The 19,805-nt window shown below is 51.6% G+C and overlaps 1 long non-coding RNA gene across 1 annotated transcript; it reads right to left on the reverse strand.

Moving 5' to 3' along the window:
* Nucleotides 1-1,917: 1,917 nt before the first annotated feature.
* LOC143831420 (uncharacterized) lies at nt 1,918-17,632 on the reverse strand. Its single transcript, XR_013228873.1, has 4 exons — nt 17,484-17,632; nt 17,066-17,227; nt 7,582-7,660; nt 1,918-2,594 (listed from the first exon to the last, which is right to left on the reverse strand). It is a non-coding gene; the product is annotated as an uncharacterized LOC143831420 (long non-coding RNA).
* Between the last annotated feature and the right edge of the window lie 2,173 nt (nt 17,633-19,805).

Here is a 19,805-nt window from a genome sequence, read left to right on the forward strand (position 1 = left end):
CTCTGCAAAAACAGACTCACCAGGCCCACATCCCATGTCTACCAGAAACAATTATCTTGGCACATTCAATATCATCTCTGATGTCATCATCTATGTGAGCTGCAGATAGATTTTCCAAAAAAAAAGAGCTTATTAGGAACTGCTGAGGAGCAATTATCAACCATGCTTTGAAACCACCTTCTCACATCAGTTCCACAAGCCTGCAAGAGAAATGCTCCACCAGGCATTTGCGCACACACCGTCTGTCCAAGAAGCTCGATGTTCGGTTTGTGGGGCCGTTCGAGGGCTTGGAGCAGATGAATCCTGTGGCCTACCGCTTGAAGCTGCCCCGGTCATGTCGGATCCATCCCGTGTATCACCCTTTGCTGCTTGAACTGCTCCTCACGGACAGCCTCCATCCACTGCCACCAGCCCCTCCGGATGCTGTGTCTGTTGAATACCAGATGTGGCAGGTATTAGATTCCCAAGTCCGTCGGGGAATGTTGAAGTACCTGATCGACTGGGAAGCCTATGGGCCCGCGGAACGGACCACGGAGCCCACCAGCGGGCTCCCAATCTGGTTCAAGACTTCCACACTTGGTTTCCGGCCAAATCTGATCCCAACCCACCGGGAGAGGGCCCTGGAGAAGGAGATGGTGCCATGCCACCACTGCCACCTCCCATCTCTGAGGAGTTGCCACAGCAACCCAAGCCTGTTCCACATCCATCATCTGGGCAGTCAGCATAGGCTACAGATTCCTTCGCACACTGCAGGGCAAGCAGGGAGTGAAAGGAAGGAGCTTGTTGTGTGCCCAGCCCCAGCACAACCAGAGTCCGATGACAGCCTGGATGTTGGGTGTTTAAGGCAGAAGGGACGAGCAGTAGCTGTGGAAAGGTGGAGAAGTGCAAGGCTGCTGGCTCAGTGCCAGCGTAGAGCAGACACAGGTGATGCAGCTTCACAGGAGAGTGAGTGATGGGCCAGCTGGAATCACTCAGCTCATTAGCAGGGCTGCTTTTAGGCAGAGCTGCAGCAGCGTGTTGTCGTGGTTGCAATCTATGTAGAAACCCTCCTGTCTGGCTCAGATTCCTTATCTCTGTGAACTCCTGTGACTTCTGGCTAACGGCTTTTGACTAAACACTTGGTAATCGGACTGGCTCTGGTGACTACTTGTTTCTCTGGACACTGACCTTGGCTTTCTCTCGACTACTCTTTGCCTCACCCCTAACTCTGCTTGCTTTGACTCAGACTGGACTTTGACCTCACTCTGGGGTGGACTCCGACTGGGCTCTGCAGCCCAGGCATCTTCCACCCAGTTGCCACTGGGTGCAGCCAGATAGGGCAGCATATGTCCCTTTGTTGTTTTGTAATTCTAAACACTGGCCTTTTGTTATATTCATTTCATAGTCCTAAATCCTGTTGCACCCAGGGATGTAACAGGTGCTACTGTGGGGAGCCAATGAAATTCATGCCATCGCCCTAAATGTCCGGGGTGTTGGTAGCATGGGCGATGCTTGCAGCAGGTGGCTGGGCCACCATGCGATCTGGCATCCAGCTAGCTGAAGCATGTTTAGGATTTATTTTATTTGTTGCTGGTGAATTTCATTTGCACCGTATGGCTTTTATCTTTTGGAACACATGGGAACTTTTTTTGGTCACTGCATACCATTTTGTGTGCTCCTTTTTTAACAGTGAGTAACATCGTGTGCTTGCACAGGGGGTACCTTTACCTTTACCTTAATGTCGTGTCACATGTAACTTCCAGGTATGGCAGTTCTGGAAGGGAAGAGAGGCGTAGCCAACTGACATAACTCTAAGTGTGGCTTGAAGCCTGAAAAATGTTTCACATGTTCCTCTGCCATCAAAAGATTGGAATAGACTGCATTAAATAATCAAGAAAGTTTTTATTTTTTGTGTGTGCTGCTTGCTTTAGACACACGAGCTGCAAACAGATAAATTTATATTCTGAAAATTATTCTAACAAGTGCTGCTTTTATTTAGAAGAAGAAGAAGAAGAGTTGGTTCTTATATGCCGCTTTTCCCTACCCGAAGGAGGCTCAAAGCGGCTTACAGTCGCCTTCCCATTCCTCCCCCCACAACAGACACCCTGTGGGGTGGGTGAGGCTGAGAGAGCGCTGATATCACTGCTTGGTCAGAACAGTTTTATCAGTGCAGTGACGAGCCCAAGGTCACCCAGCTGGCTGCATGTGGGGGAGCGCAGAATCGAACCCGGCATGCCAGATTAGAAGTCTGCACTCTTAACCACTACACCAAACTGGCTCTCTGGCTCTCTTTAAGCTAAGTCTGGTTTTTGCGCATACTAATTCTGGCACCCCTTGGAGTCCCAGACTGGACTTCTTGACACTGGGAAGGAGATCTGAACTTGTCTGTGAGGTGTGCTGTAGCTTCTTCTTCATTCTCCTGATATAACCAACACAGGACGTGCTTCTATACAATTTATTGGAGATTTTCCAGTGGAGAAATGCAACCTCCCATAGCCAGATTACTGCTCCACTTTTCTCCTGTCTTACTCCACCTTCTTCCTGCAATTCATTGATTGCAGTTTCTAAGCCAATGTGTGTTATCTTTCCCCTTGCAGTGATTTGTCCATCCTGGCCTGCAAGTCAGAAAGAGAAAAGAAAATACACAATCACATGACTGTTTCCTGTAACAGCTGCAGGTAAAATGAGGCTATAAGAGAAAGACAGAGAATCTCAGTACAACGCCTCAGTTTGACTTTCACCCTTTTCGCATAGTGCAAGTTGGGGACCTGCAAGGACTGGAGAGGAGGACTTCATATTCCCCTCCCCCACTGTTTCCTCTTTCAGTACCCCAGGACCTTCCTTGTTCCCAGCTTCTTCTCTCTTTCCCACCCAGCAATCATCCTCTCTTTTTTCTCCTTCCTGTCTTCAACTTCTGCCTCACTTAGCTCACCTGTGTGGCATCATCCCCTGGGCCTGCCTACTTGCATGGTAGGGAACTCTGTCAAGGTCTTTTTGATTGACATATAACTTTCTGTTTCCCTTTCCCCCACAAAATTCGTTTTTTGCTTCCTTCTGGCCACCTCCCATTTCTTCTCCTCTTTCCTTACCTCATCCTTCTCTTCTCGGCCGTTCGCCAACCTACCTTTTATCTGCCTCCCATCTCCAGCTCTATTAATGAGTTTCCTTCATTTGTACCCTGCCTTTATCCACAATGGGAATCGAAGCAGCTTCCATTTTCATCAGAACACAGGAATAGCCCAGAGGCCAACCAGTTCTTTTGCAAGACAAACAATACGGCGTAGAGGCCAAGGACTTTATAAGAACATACAAAGAGCCCTACCAGTACAGACCAGTAGTCGATCTAGTCCTGCCCCCTCTCATACAGTGGCCAACCAGTTCCTGTGGACAGCAAACAACAGGGCATAGAGGCTGAAACCTTCCTCTGATATTGCCTATTGGTTCTGGTATTCAAATGTTTTGTTGTTGTTATGTGCGAAGTCGTGTCCGACCCATCGCGACCCCATGGACAATGATCCTCCAGGCCTTCCTGTCCTCTACCATTCCCCGGAGTCCATTTAAGTTTGCACCTACTGCTTCAGTGACTCCATCCATCCACCTCATTCTCTGTCGTCCCCTTCTTCTTTTGCCCTCGATCTCTCCCAGCATTAGGCTCTTCTCCAGGGAGTCCTTCCTTCTCATGAGGTGGCCAAAATATTTGAGTTTCATCTTCAGGATCTGGCCTTCTAAAGAGCAGTCAGGGCTGATCTCCTCTAGGACTGACTGGTTTGTTCGCCTTGCAGTCCAAGGGACTCGCAAGAGTCTTCTCCAGCACCAGAGTTCAAAAGCCTCAATTCTTTGACGCTCGGCCTTCCTTATGGTCCAACTTTCGCAGCCATACATTGCAACTGGGAAGACCATAGCCTTGACTAAACGCACTTTTGTTGGCAGGGTGATGTCTCTGCTTTTTAGGATGCTGTCTAGATTTGCCATAGCTTTCCTCCCCAGGAGCAAGCGTCTTTTAATTTCTTTGCTGCAGTCCCCATCTGCAGTGATCTTGGAGCCCAGGAAAATAAAATCTGTCACTATCTCCATTTCTTCCCCTTCTATTTGCCAGGAATTGAGAGGGCCGGATGCCATGATCTTTGTTTTCTTGATGTTGAGTTTCAAGCCAACTTTTGCACTCTCCTCCTTCACCCGCATCAACAGGCTCTTTAGTTCCTCTTCACTTTCTGCCATTAGAGTGGTATCATCTGCATATCTGAGGTTGTTGATATTTCTCCCTGCAATCTTGATCCCAATTTGTGACTCCTCTAATCCCGCATTTCTCATGATGTGCTCTGCATACAAGTTAAATAGGCAAGGCGACAGTATACAGCCTTGCCGAACTCCTTTCTCAATTTTGAACCAGTCAGTGATTCCATGTTCAGTTCTCACTGTTGCTTCTTGACCTGCATATAAATTTCTCAAGAGACAAATAAGATGCTCTGGTATTCCCATCTCTTTAAGCACTTGCCACAATTTGTTGTGCTCCACACAATCAAAGGCTTTAGCATAGTCAATGAAGCAGAAGTAGATGTTCTTCTGGTACTCCCTAGCTTTCTCCATGATCCAGCGTATGTTGGCAATTTGATCTCTAGTTCCTCTGCCTCTTCGAAATCCTGCCTGTACTTCTGGAAGTTCTCGGTCCACATATTGCTGGAGCCTAGCTTGTAGGATTTTGAGCATAACTTTGCTAGCATGAGAAATTAGTGCGATGGTGCGGTAGTTTGAACATTCTTTGGCATTGCCCTTCTTTGGGATTGGAATGTAAACTGACCTTTTCCAATCCTGTGGCCATTGTTGAGTTTTCCAAATTTGCTGGCATATTGAGTGTAGCACTTTTACTGCATCGTCCTTTAAGATTTTGAATAGTTCAACTGGAATGCTGTCACTACCACTAGCTTTATTGTTGCTCAGACTTCCTAAGGCCCATTTGACTTCACATTCCAGGATGTCTGGCTCCAGGTCAGTAACTACCCCATTGTGGTCATCAGGGATGTTAAGCTCGCTCTTGTATAGTTCTTCTGTATAATTTTGCCACCTTTGTTTGATCTCTTCTGCTTCTGTGAGGTCCCTACCATTTTGGTCCCTTATCATACCCATCTTTGCATGAAACGTTCTCTTCATATCTCCAATTTTCTTGAAAAGATCTCTGGTCCTCCCCATTCTATTGTTTTCTTCTATTTGTTTGCACTGTTCATTTAAGAAGGCATTCTTATCTCTTCTAGCTTTTCTCTGGAATTCTGCATTCAATTGGGTGTATCTTTCTCTTTCTCCCTTGCCTTTCACTTCCCTTCTCTCCTTAGCTATTTGTAAAGCTTCCTCAGACAGCCATTTTGATTTCTTGCATTTCTTTTTCTTTGGGATGGTTTTAGTTGCTACCTCTTGTACAATGTTGCGAACCTCCGTCCATAGTTCTTCAGGCACTCTGTCTATCAGATCTAATTCCTTAAATCTATTTGTCACCTCCACTGTGTATTCGTCGGGGATATGATTTAGTTCATACCTGAGTGGCCTAGTGCTTTTCCCTACTTTCTTCAATTTAAGCCTAAATTTTGCAACAAGAAGCTCATGATCTGAACCACAATCAGCTCCTGGTCTTGTTTTTATTGACTGGATAGAACTTTTCCATCTTTGGCTGCAGAGCACATAGTCAATCTGATTTCTGTGTTGACCGTCTGGTGATGTCCATGTATAGAGTCGTCTCTTGGGTTGCTGGAAAAGAGTGTTTGCTATGACCATTGTATTCTCTTGACAAAATTCTACCAGCCTGTGCCCTGCTTCATTTTGTACTCCAAGGCCAAACTTGCCTGTTATCCCGGTTATCTTTTGGCTTCCTACTTTAGCATTCCAATCCCCCATGATGATACGCACATCATTTTTGGGCGTTGCTTCTAGAAAGTGTTGTAGGGCTTCATAGAACTGATCAACTTCATCCTCTTCAGCAGCAGTGGTTGGGGCGTAGACCTGGATCACTGTGATGTTGAATGGTTTGCCTTGGATTCAAACTGAGATCATTCTGTCATTTTGGGGATTGTATCCCAAGACTGCTTTTCCTACTCTCTTATTGATTATGAAGGCTACTCCATTTCTTCTGCGAGATTCTTGTCCACAGTAGTATACCTGATGGTCATCTGAATTAAATTCACCCATTCCTGTCCATTTTAGTTCACTGATTCCTAAAATGTCGATGTTCAGTCTTCTCATTTCTTGTTTAACCACGTCCAGCTTGCCTTGATTCATGGATCTGACGTTCCAGGTTCCTATGGAATAAAAATCTTTACAGCATCGGACTGTCTTTTCGCCACCAGTTACTTCCACAACTGAGCGTCCTTTCGGCTTTGGCCCAGCCGCTTCATTCATTCTGGCGCTACTCGTACGAGCCGTCTGCTCATCCCCAGTAGCATATTGGACACCTTCCGACCTGAGGGGCTCATCTTCCAGCGTCATATCGTTATGCCTATTGGAACTGTCCATAGAGTTTTCATGGCAAAGATACTGGAGTGGTTTGCCATTTCCTTCTCCAGTGGATCACCTTTTGTCAGAGCTCTCAGCTATGACCTGTCCGTCTTGGGTGACCCTGCACGGCATAGCTCATAGCTTCACTGAACTACGCAAGCCCCCTTGCCACAACAAGGCAGCGATCCTTGAAGGGGGATTCAAATGTTTAGTGCCTTTCAAAGTGGAAAAACCTAACAAGTCTCCAAAAACCAATGCAGAACCAGGGAATCCTGACAGAAATGCAGGACAATGTGACCATCTCAGCACGAAAAGCGTACAACTCAGAAATCCAACCCCATGGCAAACCAGAGAATGGTCCAAACCAAACACAATAGCTCCTATATAGGGGTGTGCGATTTGGCCGCCAAAGCAGCCATTCTCACCAGTAGCAGCCGTCGCCTCGGCACGGGTGGGCGAGAGGCGCGGGCGCCAGTGCGCCAGTTGACGCACACACGGAGGCACAGAGCTCTGCACCTGCATGTGTGTGCCCGCCACCGCACTGCCAACCACGCCTCCCCCCTGCCTGTGGTAATGTCGCTACGGGCAGGAACGGTGCTTCGGCAGCCGAATCGGCCACCCCTACTCCAGTAACAAGCCAAAGAATGGGGAAACAGAGGATCTGTGCCAATCTATAGCAGTATCAAATGTGAGAATCCACTGCAGATCACAAATCCAAATCAAACCAGCAATGTTTGAGATCAACAAAACTAATTTCAAAACACAGACTTAAAGCCAAACTAATATGCTTGCGCACCACTGGGAAACGTGATAATGAGTGGTAAATCCCCTTTCCTGGATTTACCGCATTCCATTATAAAAATGGTGAAAACTGTGGGACACCAACTGGACAGCCTTGGGATGTCGGCGACGTCATCAGGAAAGGGCTGAAATTGCCACCAACATTCAGAGGCTGTAATGCTAACTATTTCTCATGCAAAAATGATATCACTTAATAATGCCACATATTTCTGGGATTTATCAGGATCAATGAAGTATTGTTCACATTTATGCATATGGCCTACATATATTCAAGTTGTGGCTGAATAATAGAATAGATATGCTAAGCAAAAACGGACTCACCAGGCATCCAGCCCAGCTTTCCCAAGGGCAATTGTCATAGCACATGTAATGTCATCTGAGATGTCATCATCTGTTAACTCTGCAGGAAGATTGTCCAGAAAACAAAATAGCTTATTAGGGACTGTTGAGGAACAATTATCAACCATTCTTTGAAAAGGTCTACTCACATCAGTGCCACAAGCCAGCAAGAGAAAGGCACCTAGACATTCTCAGCCACTGCCCCACAACTGTGGGCTTTCCGTGGCCTACATGTCCATGACAGTCCAGGCATGAATAAATTTAAAGAGTGGGATTCGCCAAACTATAGCTCTCCAGACCATGAGTTCCTGCCAGCATGGCCAATTAGCAGGGGTTCATGGTCATTGTTGGACCTTTTAGACTTGGATTGATCCTGAGTCTCTCCAGAGAAATAAAGCTGAAGAGTAACAGAGCATTTGAAAGCTGGTGGTTCTTAGTTAACTTTGTGGATGGAACAAGGATCGAGACTCACAGCACTTACTTTGAGGTTTAAAAAGGAGTAATCTTTACTATGAAGGATTATTTACAAATATATGGCATATTCATCTGCTTCTGTTTCCTTACTGAAGAAGACTAAAGGTAAAGGCAAAGGTATCCCCTGTGCAAGCACCGAGTCATGTCTGACCCTTGGGGTGACGCCCTCTAGCGTTTTCATGGCAGACTCAATACGGGGTGGTATGCCAGTGCCTTCCCCAGTCATTACCGTTTACCCCCCAGCAAGCTGGGTACTCATTTTACCGACCTCGGAAGGATGGAAGGCTGAGTCAACCTTGAGCCGGCTGCTGGGATTGAACTCCCAACCTCATGGGCAAAGCTTTCAGGCGGCTGCCTTACCACTCTGCGCCACAAGAGGCTCTTGTGACTACAAAACCTTAAAAAGTAGTCACAAAGAAAATACCTTGCAAGCCTCTATGGCTAGGCTACAGGAAAGAGTACATCCCACACATCAGTGGACAGAGGGAGCTGAGTGATTAATGCTGGACAATTGCTACTCTTGCAAAGCTGAAGTCTTTCACTTCCTGAAGAAGCAGGAAGTGGGAAGGAGCCGAATGTCGTGGTTCGGTCCTTGGTGGCTTGGGAACCGGACCGAACCCCGCCATCAGAGGCGCCCGCGATCACGGAGGTAGGGCATGGTGATCATAGGCAAGCCGGCAGCTGGGCGCCCCACCCGATCGTTGAGGTGGCAATGGCCGCTAAAGAACCTCAATGTCCCCCTCCACCTTTTGACAAGGGCCCGGAGATGGCCCTTTGTTCCAGGAAAATGGGCCATCAGGAACCCCGGAAAACCTCGCATATGTGCATGAGTCATGATTGTATCAGCATGTTCCCTCCGCAAGTACTGGGTGGGGCAATACAGCCTAAGGAGGTGGGTTTTGTATAAAAGGGAGCTTCCACCTGGAGTTCGGTGGAAGCTCTTACTCCATACCAGCGGACTCCACGTTGCTGAAATAAAGCTTGTTCCTGTTGTATCGTTCACCAGGCCTGGCGTGACGTTTTCTTCAAAGGGGCACCCTGTTTTTTCAGTTAGCAAGCGGGTCCCCGACATCGTAAGAGCTTCCCACCGAACTCCAGGGTCGGCATCGCATCCGAGCGCTTATCGGGACGGATCCAGAGATGGCGTTTTCAAGCAACGGGGCGGTCTCGACCCCCACGAACCCCGGGAACATGAGTTTAATGTCCCCGGGAGATTTCCTCCGAAAATCGGGGGGCCAGGAGCAGCTGTCCGGGACCCCGAGACCCTCGGCAGCGGCGGCCAAGGGAAGGCGCCGGGCCATGGGGTTCCCAAGCACGGCGGGGAGCGCGCCGAGGTCTGGGGGGTTGGCCCCAACCTGGGACACCCAGCTGAGGCAGGCGCTTCGCCCGGTAGGACCTGAGGAATCCCTAGAGGACCTGCGGCGGGCCATGGCGGACTTGGCCAGGCGCTTGCAGGCAGCTGAAGCCCGTGAGCAAGCTCGGGCCGGGCCCGGAGGGACTGGTAATACAACGGCGGAGGGGATCGCGTCGAGTGAGGACGTCTCCAGCGACGAGGACGAGCCCGGCACTGGTGAGCGGGCCCCGGACCCCGACCCGGAGCAGTTTTCAGTCCCGAGTAGGCGAGACGGCCAGCGGAGAGGCGAGACAGCAGAGGATCTCGGGGGAGCGGGGGAGCCGACGGGGCGGCGAGAGCCGGACCAACGCAGGAGCGACGTGCAAGGCAGGGAGCGGCACGGCGTCGTTGGGCAAGTTGGTAGCCGGTGGAGCGGAGCAGGACGAGACGGCGGACGCCGAGAATCCCGGATCCGGAGGGGGTCGGACTACTCTCCAAAACGTTCCCCCCCAGAGCTTAAGGCGCGTTTCGACGGGACGCCGGACGACCTCCCGCAGTTCCTCCTCCACGCGCTGACGCATGCCCGGAGGTATGGAGACCGGTATGAGGACTCCGAGGACTTGGTCTGGGGGGTGGCCTCGTGTCTCCAGGGCAAGGCGGGTCAGTGGTACCTAGGGTTGGCCGAGCGCGGCGACCCGGCAACTCGGGACCTGCAGGACTTCGTGGTCGCGCTCCGCCGACGATTCCAGGACCCCCAGGCTGAGGACAAGGCAAAGAGTCGGATCAAGGGACTTCGACAGGGTACTAGGGGGGTTATGGACTATATAGACATTTTCCGGAGGGAAGCAGGCAAGGTGTTCTCCTGGAACGAGGAGACCCAAATCGAGTACTTCCGGGAGGGCCTTAACCCGAAGCTCAGGGAATGGGCCGTGATCAAGGGGACGGAAGAAGATCTGTCTACACTGGAGGGGTGGTGTTTTGTGGTCGCCAAGCTGGAAGCCAGCCTGGGTTGGGCCGCCGCACCCCCCCGGGAGGCCAAAGGCGGGTCAGCCGAGGCGCCGAGACCGGGCCCCGACAACTCTCGCCCCAAACGACCCCCGAACCCCGAGCGGGAAAGGAGACGCCGGGAAGGTCTGTGCCTGAAATGCGGGGGGTCAGGACATTTCGCAGCAGCGTGCCAACGGCAAGGGGGGGAGGACCGCGGGCTCTCCCAGGGGGGAGGTGCGACACGCCCCCAGCAGGCACGCCGGGCGGAGGACCTCCGCAACGAACCGGGAAGCGCCCAGGCGACGGGAAACGGCCAGGACCTGCTGTAGACGGCGCCGGGCAGCAGGTCCCGCGGTGCGAGGGAAAACCCCTACAGCATGAGGCGCGACCTCCGAACGTGGTAATTTTAGAGCTCCGGAACCCGGAGAACGGACTAAGTTGGGTGGGGGAGGCTCTTTTGGACTCTGGATGCGACCACAGCATGGTCCACCCCCAGATAGCCCGGGCTTTGGGGCTACCGAAGCGCATTCGGAAGGTTCCCCTGGTTTTCGTCCAGATGGACGGCAGCCCGATTCAGGGGGGACCTTTCGGGGAGGAGGTGGGTCCTATCGCCATCCACATAGGGGACCACCAAGAGCTGCGGTGGCTGATCCAGGTCCCCGTAGCGGGATATCGGGCGGTGTTGGGCCTGGATTGGCTGAAGGAACACAACCCCGTGGTGGACTGGCGGGCGGGGACCCTGAAGTTCGACTTGACGGTGGGTGCACGGCATCGGGTCCCCCACGAGAATTCCGGCCACAAGAGGACGGCGGCGCGTCCCAGGGGAGCGGCGGCGGCGCAGCAGGAGATACCAGAGCCCGAGGTCCCGCCAGAGTACCGAGACCTCGCAGCCGTTTTCAGCGAGCGGGAAGCGGACGAGCTACCCCCACACCGCCGCACGGACTGCGCTATCAACATCCCAGAGGGGGCGGTACTACCCAAAGGGCGCATCTACAAGATGAGTGAGGGTGAGCTCAAGGACCTCCGGGAGTTTTTGGGTAAAAATCTGGCCCGAGGTTTCATCCGGCCCGCTTCCAGTCCCATGGGAGCTCCAGTCTTGTTCGTCCGGAAAAAGGATGGGTCCCGACGGCTGTGCCAGGACTACCGGGGCCTCAACGCCATCGCAGCGGGGAACGCTTACCCCCTCCCGCTGATCCCGGATTTGCTGGCCCGGCTGGGCAAAGGGACTCTGTTCACTAAGCTGGACCTAAGGGAGGCGTACTACCGGGTACGCATCCGGGAGGGGGATGAGTGGAAAACAGCGTTTAACTGTCAATTGGGACAATTCGAATTTAAAGTGATGCCGTTCGGTTTAAGCGGGGCACCGGGGGTTTTCATGAGTCTAATTAATGAGGTGTTGCAGGACCTTCTGTTTCAGGGGGTGGTTGTTTATTTGGATGACGTCCTGATCTACAGCCAAGATCCCCAAGAGCACGTGACCCTGGTGAGGGAGGTGTTAAAGCGCCTGCTGGCAAACCACCTATACGTGAAGCTGGCTAAGTGCGAATTCCACCGTCCCTCCCTGGACTATTTGGGCTACCGCATCTCAGCCCAGGGCATAGCTATGGACCCCGAGAAGGTGCAGGCGGTGCTGGCCTGGGAAAGGCCCCGCACCCGGAAACAGCTACAAAGCTTCCTGGGGTTTGCTAACTTTTTTAGAGGCTTCATCCCCAGATACTCCTCCGTAGTGGCTCCCCTCACGGACTTGCTAGGTACCAAGGGGAGAGGTCCTCGCGCCACGCGGCCCAGCGCAGCGCTCGGCTGGAATGAGAAATCGGAGGCAGCGTTCCTGGCCCTCAAGCAAGCTTTCGCGTCTGAGCCCACGCTACTGCACGTCGACCCAACCCAGCCGATGGTGGTACAAGTCGACGCCAGCGACGCAGCAGCCGGGGCGGTTCTCCTGCAGCGAGACAAGGCGGGACAGCTGAGGCCGGCGGCCTACCTCTCACGAAAATTCGCCGAAACGGAGCGGAACTGGTCTACCTGGGAGAAGGAGGCGTTTGCGATTAAGTTCGCCCTCACCGAATGGCGGCATTGGCTGGAGGAAACAGAGGAGCCGTTCGAGGTCTGGACAGATCACAAGAATCTGGAGGCGCTCCGGCAACCGCGATCCCTGAACGCCAAGCAGATGAGGTGGGCGGAGTTCTTTTCGCGGTACAATTTCAAGCTTGGTCACATCCCCGGCAAAGAGAATTTCCTCGCGGACGCCCTCTCCCGTCTGCCGCATTATGGGGAGGGGTACGCTCCCTGCACCAGGTCCGTGTTTGGTGAGGAGCAGCTGGGACGGGGGGTCGTCACTAGGCGTCGGGCCAGGGAGGGATGGGAGCCCGACCCGGCGACCGCCCCGCTCCGAGACCGCCTAGTGGCAGCCTACGGGACAGACGAGGAGCTGGCTGAGCTCCGGGACTCTTTGATTTTGGACTCCGGTCTCTGGCGGAGGGGGGAGGCTGTCTACGTCCCGGAAGGGCTACGACGGGAAGCCCTCAGCCTCTGCCACGATGCTAAGACCGCCGGGCACTTCGGTTTCGTAAAATCCTGGAAGTTGGCCCGGCGGCGGTTTTGGTGGCCCAGTCTGCGGCGGGACACAAAAGCTTACGTCAGTGGTTGTCCTGTCTGCCTGACCTGCAAGCCGGGGGTTGGCAAGCCGAAAGGTCTGCTGCACCCGCTCGAGGTCCCGACCCGGCCGTGGTCAGTGATCTCCATGGACTTTATAACAGACTTGCCTCCCAGCAAGGGGAAAACGGTGATCTGGGTGGTGGTAGATCTATTTTCCAAACAGGCCCATTTCATTCCTTGCGCCAGTGTCCCCAGTGCTTCACAGTTGGCTCGGATGTTCCTGGATCACGTGTTCCGACTGCACGGGCTGCCGGACAAGGTGATTTCCGATCGGGGCTCACAATTCGTGTCCCGGTTTTGGCAAGCTTTCCTGCGCCTGTTAGACATCGAGCAAGGGCTGAGCTCCGCTTACCACCCCCAGACGGACGGGCAGACCGAGCGGGTTAATCAAGTACTGGAGCAGTACTTGCGGTGTTTCGGTTCCTATCATCAAGACACCTGGGTGCCCCTGCTCCCCCTGGCCGAGTTCGCGTACAACAACGCAGACCACAGCAGCACGGAGATGTCGCCTTTTGCCGTCGTCTACGGGACAGACCTGAGACACTTCCCGGAGCTTGGAGAGGTCCCCGCCCGGGAATCGGCCGACCTTCGCGAGTGGGGGAAGCGTGCCGGGAGCTGCTGGAAGTCGCTGCAGGAGCAGCTCCACAAAGTCAAGGCAGCGCAGAAAGAGGACGCCGACCGGAAGAGACGACCAGCTGAAGAGATCCGACCGGGGGATCGAGTTTACCTTTCCACCCGGAACCTACGGTTGAATTTGCCCAGCAAGAAGCTAGGCCCTCGGTTTTTGGGGCCTTTCGAGGTCTTGGCCCCGATCAACGAAGTTTCGGTCAAGCTCAAGCTCCCCAAGAACCTCCGGCACATCCATCCCGTCTTTCACGTGAGCCTTCTAAAAAAAACTCCGGACGGTGACGTTTGGCACCCCGTGTTTTCCCCGCCAGTGCCCGAGGTCCTGCCGGGGGGGGAGCACCACGAGGTGGCGGATATCCTGGACTCTAGACTCCACAGGGGGAAGTTGCAGTACCTCGTGGAATGGAAGGACTTCGCTTTGGGGGACCGGGAATGGGTCTGGGCAGCGGACGTCCTTGCGCCCCGACTCACTGAACGTTTCCACAAGCGGTATCCTGGCCGTCCCGGGGGGTTGGAGAATGGACCTTTGGGGGGGCAGAATGTCGTGGTTCGGTCCTTGGTGGCTTGGGAACCGGACCGAACCCCGCCATCAGAGGCGCCCGCGATCACGGAGGTAGGGCATGGTGATCATAGGCAAGCCGGCAGCTGGGCGCCCCACCCGATCGTTGAGGTGGCAATGGCCGCTAAAGAACCTCAATGTCCCCCTCCACCTTTTGACAAGGGCCCGGAGATGGCCCTTTGTTCCAGGAAAATGGGCCATCAGGAACCCCGGAAAACCTCGCATATGTGCATGAGTCATGATTGTATCAGCATGTTCCCTCCGCAAGTACTGGGTGGGGCAATACAGCCTAAGGAGGTGGGTTTTGTATAAAAGGGAGCTTCCACCTGGAGTTCGGTGGAAGCTCTTACTCCATACCAGCGGACTCCACGTTGCTGAAATAAAGCTTGTTCCTGTTGTATCGTTCACCAGGCCTGGCGTGACGTTTTCTTCAAAGGGGCACCCTGTTTTTTCAGTTAGCAAGCGGGTCCCCGACACCGAACAAAGGGGTCTCCCAAGCACAGGGCAGAAAATTCACTGTGATCCTACCATTGAGTACTTGATGCCAATAGTGAGCACACAAATACAGTTTAGCAGTTTGAACAACAACTGTTCAGTATTGATTACACCCAATTACTAGCTGGTTGAAATTTCATCAATTGTAGTCCATGGACAGCTGGAGAGCCACACTTTGGTCACCCCTGTTTGCAATTCAGTCTTCACTTCTCGGTGTAAAAACTTTGGCTACGAAGTACTTCCTTGTCGGGTTACATTTCATTTCAATAAACACAGTTTTGTCTTTGTACAGAAAGTTAGCAATGTAGTGATGTGGGAACAATAGAAATCAGAATGTTCCAAAAGAGAATCATTTGATTTTAATCATGAACATCTCTGGAGTATTCTCTTTCTGCCAGAATGGTATATTTCCCCTTTCTGATAGTCCATTTAACGTTGAGTATAGCACAAATTGTTAGTTAGAATGGCCTGGGGGGGACCACTTGTTTTCTCCCCTCCTCCTGCTCTAAAGAGTGGAATGCACACAAGGCTGAACTAGATTTGGCCAGCCTCGTGATCTATCATCCATGTCACTGCGTTGATGGGTGCACCTGGGATTCTAAGTTTGTCTGGACGAAGGCATCACTTATTCCTGTGAATGTTTGCCATAACAATTAGTAAAGGTAAAGGTCTCCCCTGTGCAAGCACCAGGTCATGTCTGACCCTTGGGGTGACGCCCTCTAGCGTTTCATGGCAGACTCAATACGGGGTGGTTTGCCAGTGCCTTCCCCAGTCATCACCGTTTACCCCCCAGCAAGCTGGGTAATCATTTTACCGCCCTCGGAAGGATGGAAGGCTGAGTCAACCTTGAGCCGGCTGCTGGGATCGAACTCCCAGCCTCATGGGCAGAGCTTTCAGACAGCATGTCTGCTGCCTTACCACTCTGCGCCACAAGAGGCCATAACCATTACATGGGCCCAAACAAACAAAGGGCTAAATCTGATTGTATCGCTCGATGGCAAATAACATGGGCCCTGAAACATGAGGCAGGTCAGGTCGGACCAGTCCCAATTACAAGGTGGGGACATTGCAGGGTCTTGTGGGGAACAAAACACTTTCCCCTGCATCCCACTCCTGACACTATTCCCTTTCCCCCTCCATATGGCAGACTCAACGTCCTCACCTTACCCTGCTTCCTTCTTTTTCCCCAGCCATCCACAAACCTACATTTATTCCTCTTCCCCTAGTTGTCTTATTTATTGGCTTCATTTATACCCTGCCTTTCCCTCCAGTGAGGACCCAAAGCACCTTGCATCAATCTTCTTGCCTTCGTTTTATTCTCAAAATAACCTCTGAGGTTATTTTGAGCCTCTTGTGGCGCAGAGTGGTAAGGCAGCCGTCTGAAAGCTTTGCCCATGAGGTTGGGAGTTCGATCCCAGCAGCCGGCTCAAGGTTGACTCAGCCTTCCGTCCTTCCAAGGTGGGTAAAATGAGTACCCAGCTTGCTGGGGGGTAAACGGTCATGACTGGGGAAGGCACTGGCAAACCACCCCGTATTGAGTCTGCCATGAAAACGCTGGAGGGTGTCACCCCAAGGGTCAGACATGACTCGGTGCTTGCACAGGGGAGACCTTTACCTTTAACCTCTGAGGTATCATCATCATCTTCATTATTATTATTATTATTATTATTATTATTATTATTATTATTATTATTATTATTATTATTATTATTATTCCTCGCCACTCCCAGAACTGGCTCATGGCGGGTTACAAAGTCTTAAAAACCCCATAAGAGACATAAAATCCCAACATGGTGGAAAACCCACTCCCAGCCCCCACTATTAGAGGGGAGAGGGGAAGGAGGTAAGATGCAAACTCATACCTGGTAGGGGGGCATAGATCTACCACGAATTTTCAATGTGACTGTCTAACCCAAGGCTGGCCGAACTGTGTCTCTCCAGATGTCCACGGACAACACATGCTGGCAGGGACTCATGGGGAAAGTAGTGCAAGGTGACCCACGGTTGACCAAACTGTGCTTCTCCAGATGTCCATGGACTACACATTCTAGCAGGGACTCCTGGGATATGTAGTCCAAGGTCCCCAAGGGTTAGCTAAATGGTCCCTTTCCAGATGTCATTGGACTACACATGCTGGCGGGGACACATGGGAGTTTTAGTGCATGGACAGTTTGGCCATCCCTGGCGTAACCGGTCCAAAATCCCCAAGTGACCTTCCATATCAAAATAGGGATTTGAACCTGGGCATTGCAGATCCTAGTCTGGAACACCACTGGCATCCTTAGGGAATTTCACAGGCATTTAGCTACTTACACCAATAACAACCTCATACTTACCACGGCAGTACATCTTGCATCCAAAATCCGGTTCAGATCTTCCCCTGGAACACCACCAATAGCTGTTTATTTGAAAAAGTCCAAAGCTCCTGCCACCCTCAGGGGTTGTTAGACCCACAACGTTTGAATTGTATCTGCTTTCATGGTAAACCAAGCAAACCCCTGGAACAAACAGAGCAGGAAACGGATTATAGAGGGGGAATATAGCGTGGAAGATGCATTCCACGTTCGTTGTTCTAATAATCTGAAGTATCAAAGTCTGGATGTGGAACCCATAAGAACTTGTGAGAGGTTTCTTCATTCCCCCCTGTATCCTACTTCCCACATTATCTTCTCCTTACCGCTCCTGGGAAGCAAAAATGAGAAGAGGAATTGTAGCAGAGCACAGGAAATTTCATGGGAGGAGAAGCAAACTCACAGTCGCCTATGGTATCGCCTCCATATGACAGCAGGCCAGATCTTCTCATGATTCTAGCTAGTTCACATCTCCTGAACCACTTGGCTTCAGTGACTGAGAAAACAAGGAAGAGGAGGGCTGCAATGTCCCGATTCTTCATGTCTGCAGCTCTTCCAAGGATGAAAGGAAGTTTCAATCCAGTCTTCCTTGGCTTTTGTACCTCTGCAGTGGGGATGATCCTGGCATGCTACAAGTGAGCAGGAAGCAGCTTGATTTCCTGGGGGCATTTCAGGTACTCATTTCACAGTCCGTCTCTGCTTTATGGGCCAGGAAGTAGCCACAATTAAAATAGCCCTTTCAATGGAAGCACAGAGCATATGGAGGGATTACTCGGGCATGAAATTGGGGTCACCGTAGGTAGGCAGGTAGTTGTGAGTTCCTGCTTGGTGTGGGTGGTTGGACTAGAGCAGTGGTCCCCAACCTTTTTATCACCGGGGACCACTCAACGCTTGACAATTTTACTGAGGCCCGTGGGGGGGTAGTTTACTCCTCTACTCTCAACCATTGCCCTAACGCTCTCTGATTGCTATGGTAATGTTTAAACATCCCTTCAAAATAAGATACAGACACGCCACAACAATGAACATAAGGAACATTTTATTTTCATGGAAATTTTAACTCATGACAATGACAAATCAGTGGGAACCCTGAGCTTGTTTCTCTGCAACGAGATGGTCCCATCTGGGTGTGATGGGAGACAATGACACCCAAAGTGTGTTGTAAAGGGCCGGGGGGGATGAAGTAAAGGGCCGGGGGGGGGAGAGAGAGAGAAGACATCCTTCGCGGCCCACCTCCAATTTGTCTGCGGACCACATGTGGACCGCTGCCCACAGGTTGGGGATTGCTAGACTAGATGAGCCTGGAGTTCTCTTCCAACTCTATGAGTCTATGATTCTCTCTTTGGAGGAAGTGGGTTAGTAAAAAGGGTGGCCAAAATAGTTAGAGAATATTCTACTCCAAAGTGAGAATGCCGCATACATTTAAATCCCCTGAGCAGGACCTAGTAGCCTGAGGAGGTCAGTTTGATGGGAAGGGACACAGAATACTGCAGCGGACCTCCAACACTGAACTGTTATTTTAGAATAAATAAAACAAACTCATGAGAGCCAGTTTGGTGTAGTGGTTAGGAGTGCGGACTTCTAATCTGGCGTGCCGGGTTCGATTCTGCACTCCCCCCACATGCAGCCAGCTGGGTGACCTTGGGCTCAACACAGCACTGATAAAACTGTTCTGACTGAGCAGTGATATCAGGGCTCTCTCAGCCTCACCCACCCCACAGGGTGTCTGTTGTGGGGAGAGGAAAAGGAAGGTGATTGTAAGCCACTTTGAGCCTCCTTCGGGTAGGAAAAAGCGGCATATAAGAACCAACTCTTCTTCTTCTTCATGAGGTTGTTCAGGAGCCAGGTCAAGATTCGACCATTTTTCAATCGTGATGTGGGAAATCCAGGAAGATTCGGCTCACAAAGTTCCAAGAAGGCTGTCAAAAAACGTTTGGCCCACGGTGAATTTATATTGTTATAATTAATGTTGTGGGTGATAAGAGGTTTCATACATCGTAAAAATATTGGACTGATACTGACAATATAAAGACACAACCACTGACTAAAATTATGTACACAAGGTTGTGAATATTGATGTGGCATTGCATTGCTCCCTTAAACCATCCCTTTGTTGTCTTGTATTTCCAATTAAGCATTACTGGCATTTTTTTGTTGTTGTTGTTATAATAATTTACTAGTCCTAAAGCCCGTCGCACCCAGGGATGCAATGGGCTCTAGCGGTGGTAGACCATGATGTTCAAGCAGTCACCCTACCTGTCCTACCTGGGTCACTGCGCTAGCTGGCTGCAAGCCGGATGAAGCATCATGTAGGGCTGTGGGTGTGCCTTGTGAGCAGCTCCTGGGGGCGGGCCACGCCACAGGCCGTCTCAATCCAGGTGCACCCAGCTTTGATGGGCAAGCCCGGATTGGTCGGTGTAGCTGGAGGCAGTATCCGAACACCCGGACATGTCCCAGACACCGCTTCTCCCTTAGTGGCTCTACCCATATATTAGAGCAGGGGTAGTCAAACTGCGGCCCTCCAGATGTCCATGGACTACAATTCCCAGGAGCCCCTGCCAGCGAATGCTGGCAGGGGCTTCTGGGAATTGTAGTTCATGGACATCTGGAGGGTCGCAGTTTGACTACCCCAGATTTAGAGGGAGTCTGAAGCAGCGGAGCAAAACTTGAGTCCCGGGGCAACTGTGTAGAAGCTTCATTGCTACGGGGGGACCAATAGGTTGAG

This window comes from Paroedura picta, chromosome 3 (assembly GCF_049243985.1).
Source record: "Paroedura picta isolate Pp20150507F chromosome 3, Ppicta_v3.0, whole genome shotgun sequence".
NCBI lineage: Eukaryota > Metazoa > Chordata > Lepidosauria > Squamata > Gekkonidae > Paroedura > Paroedura picta.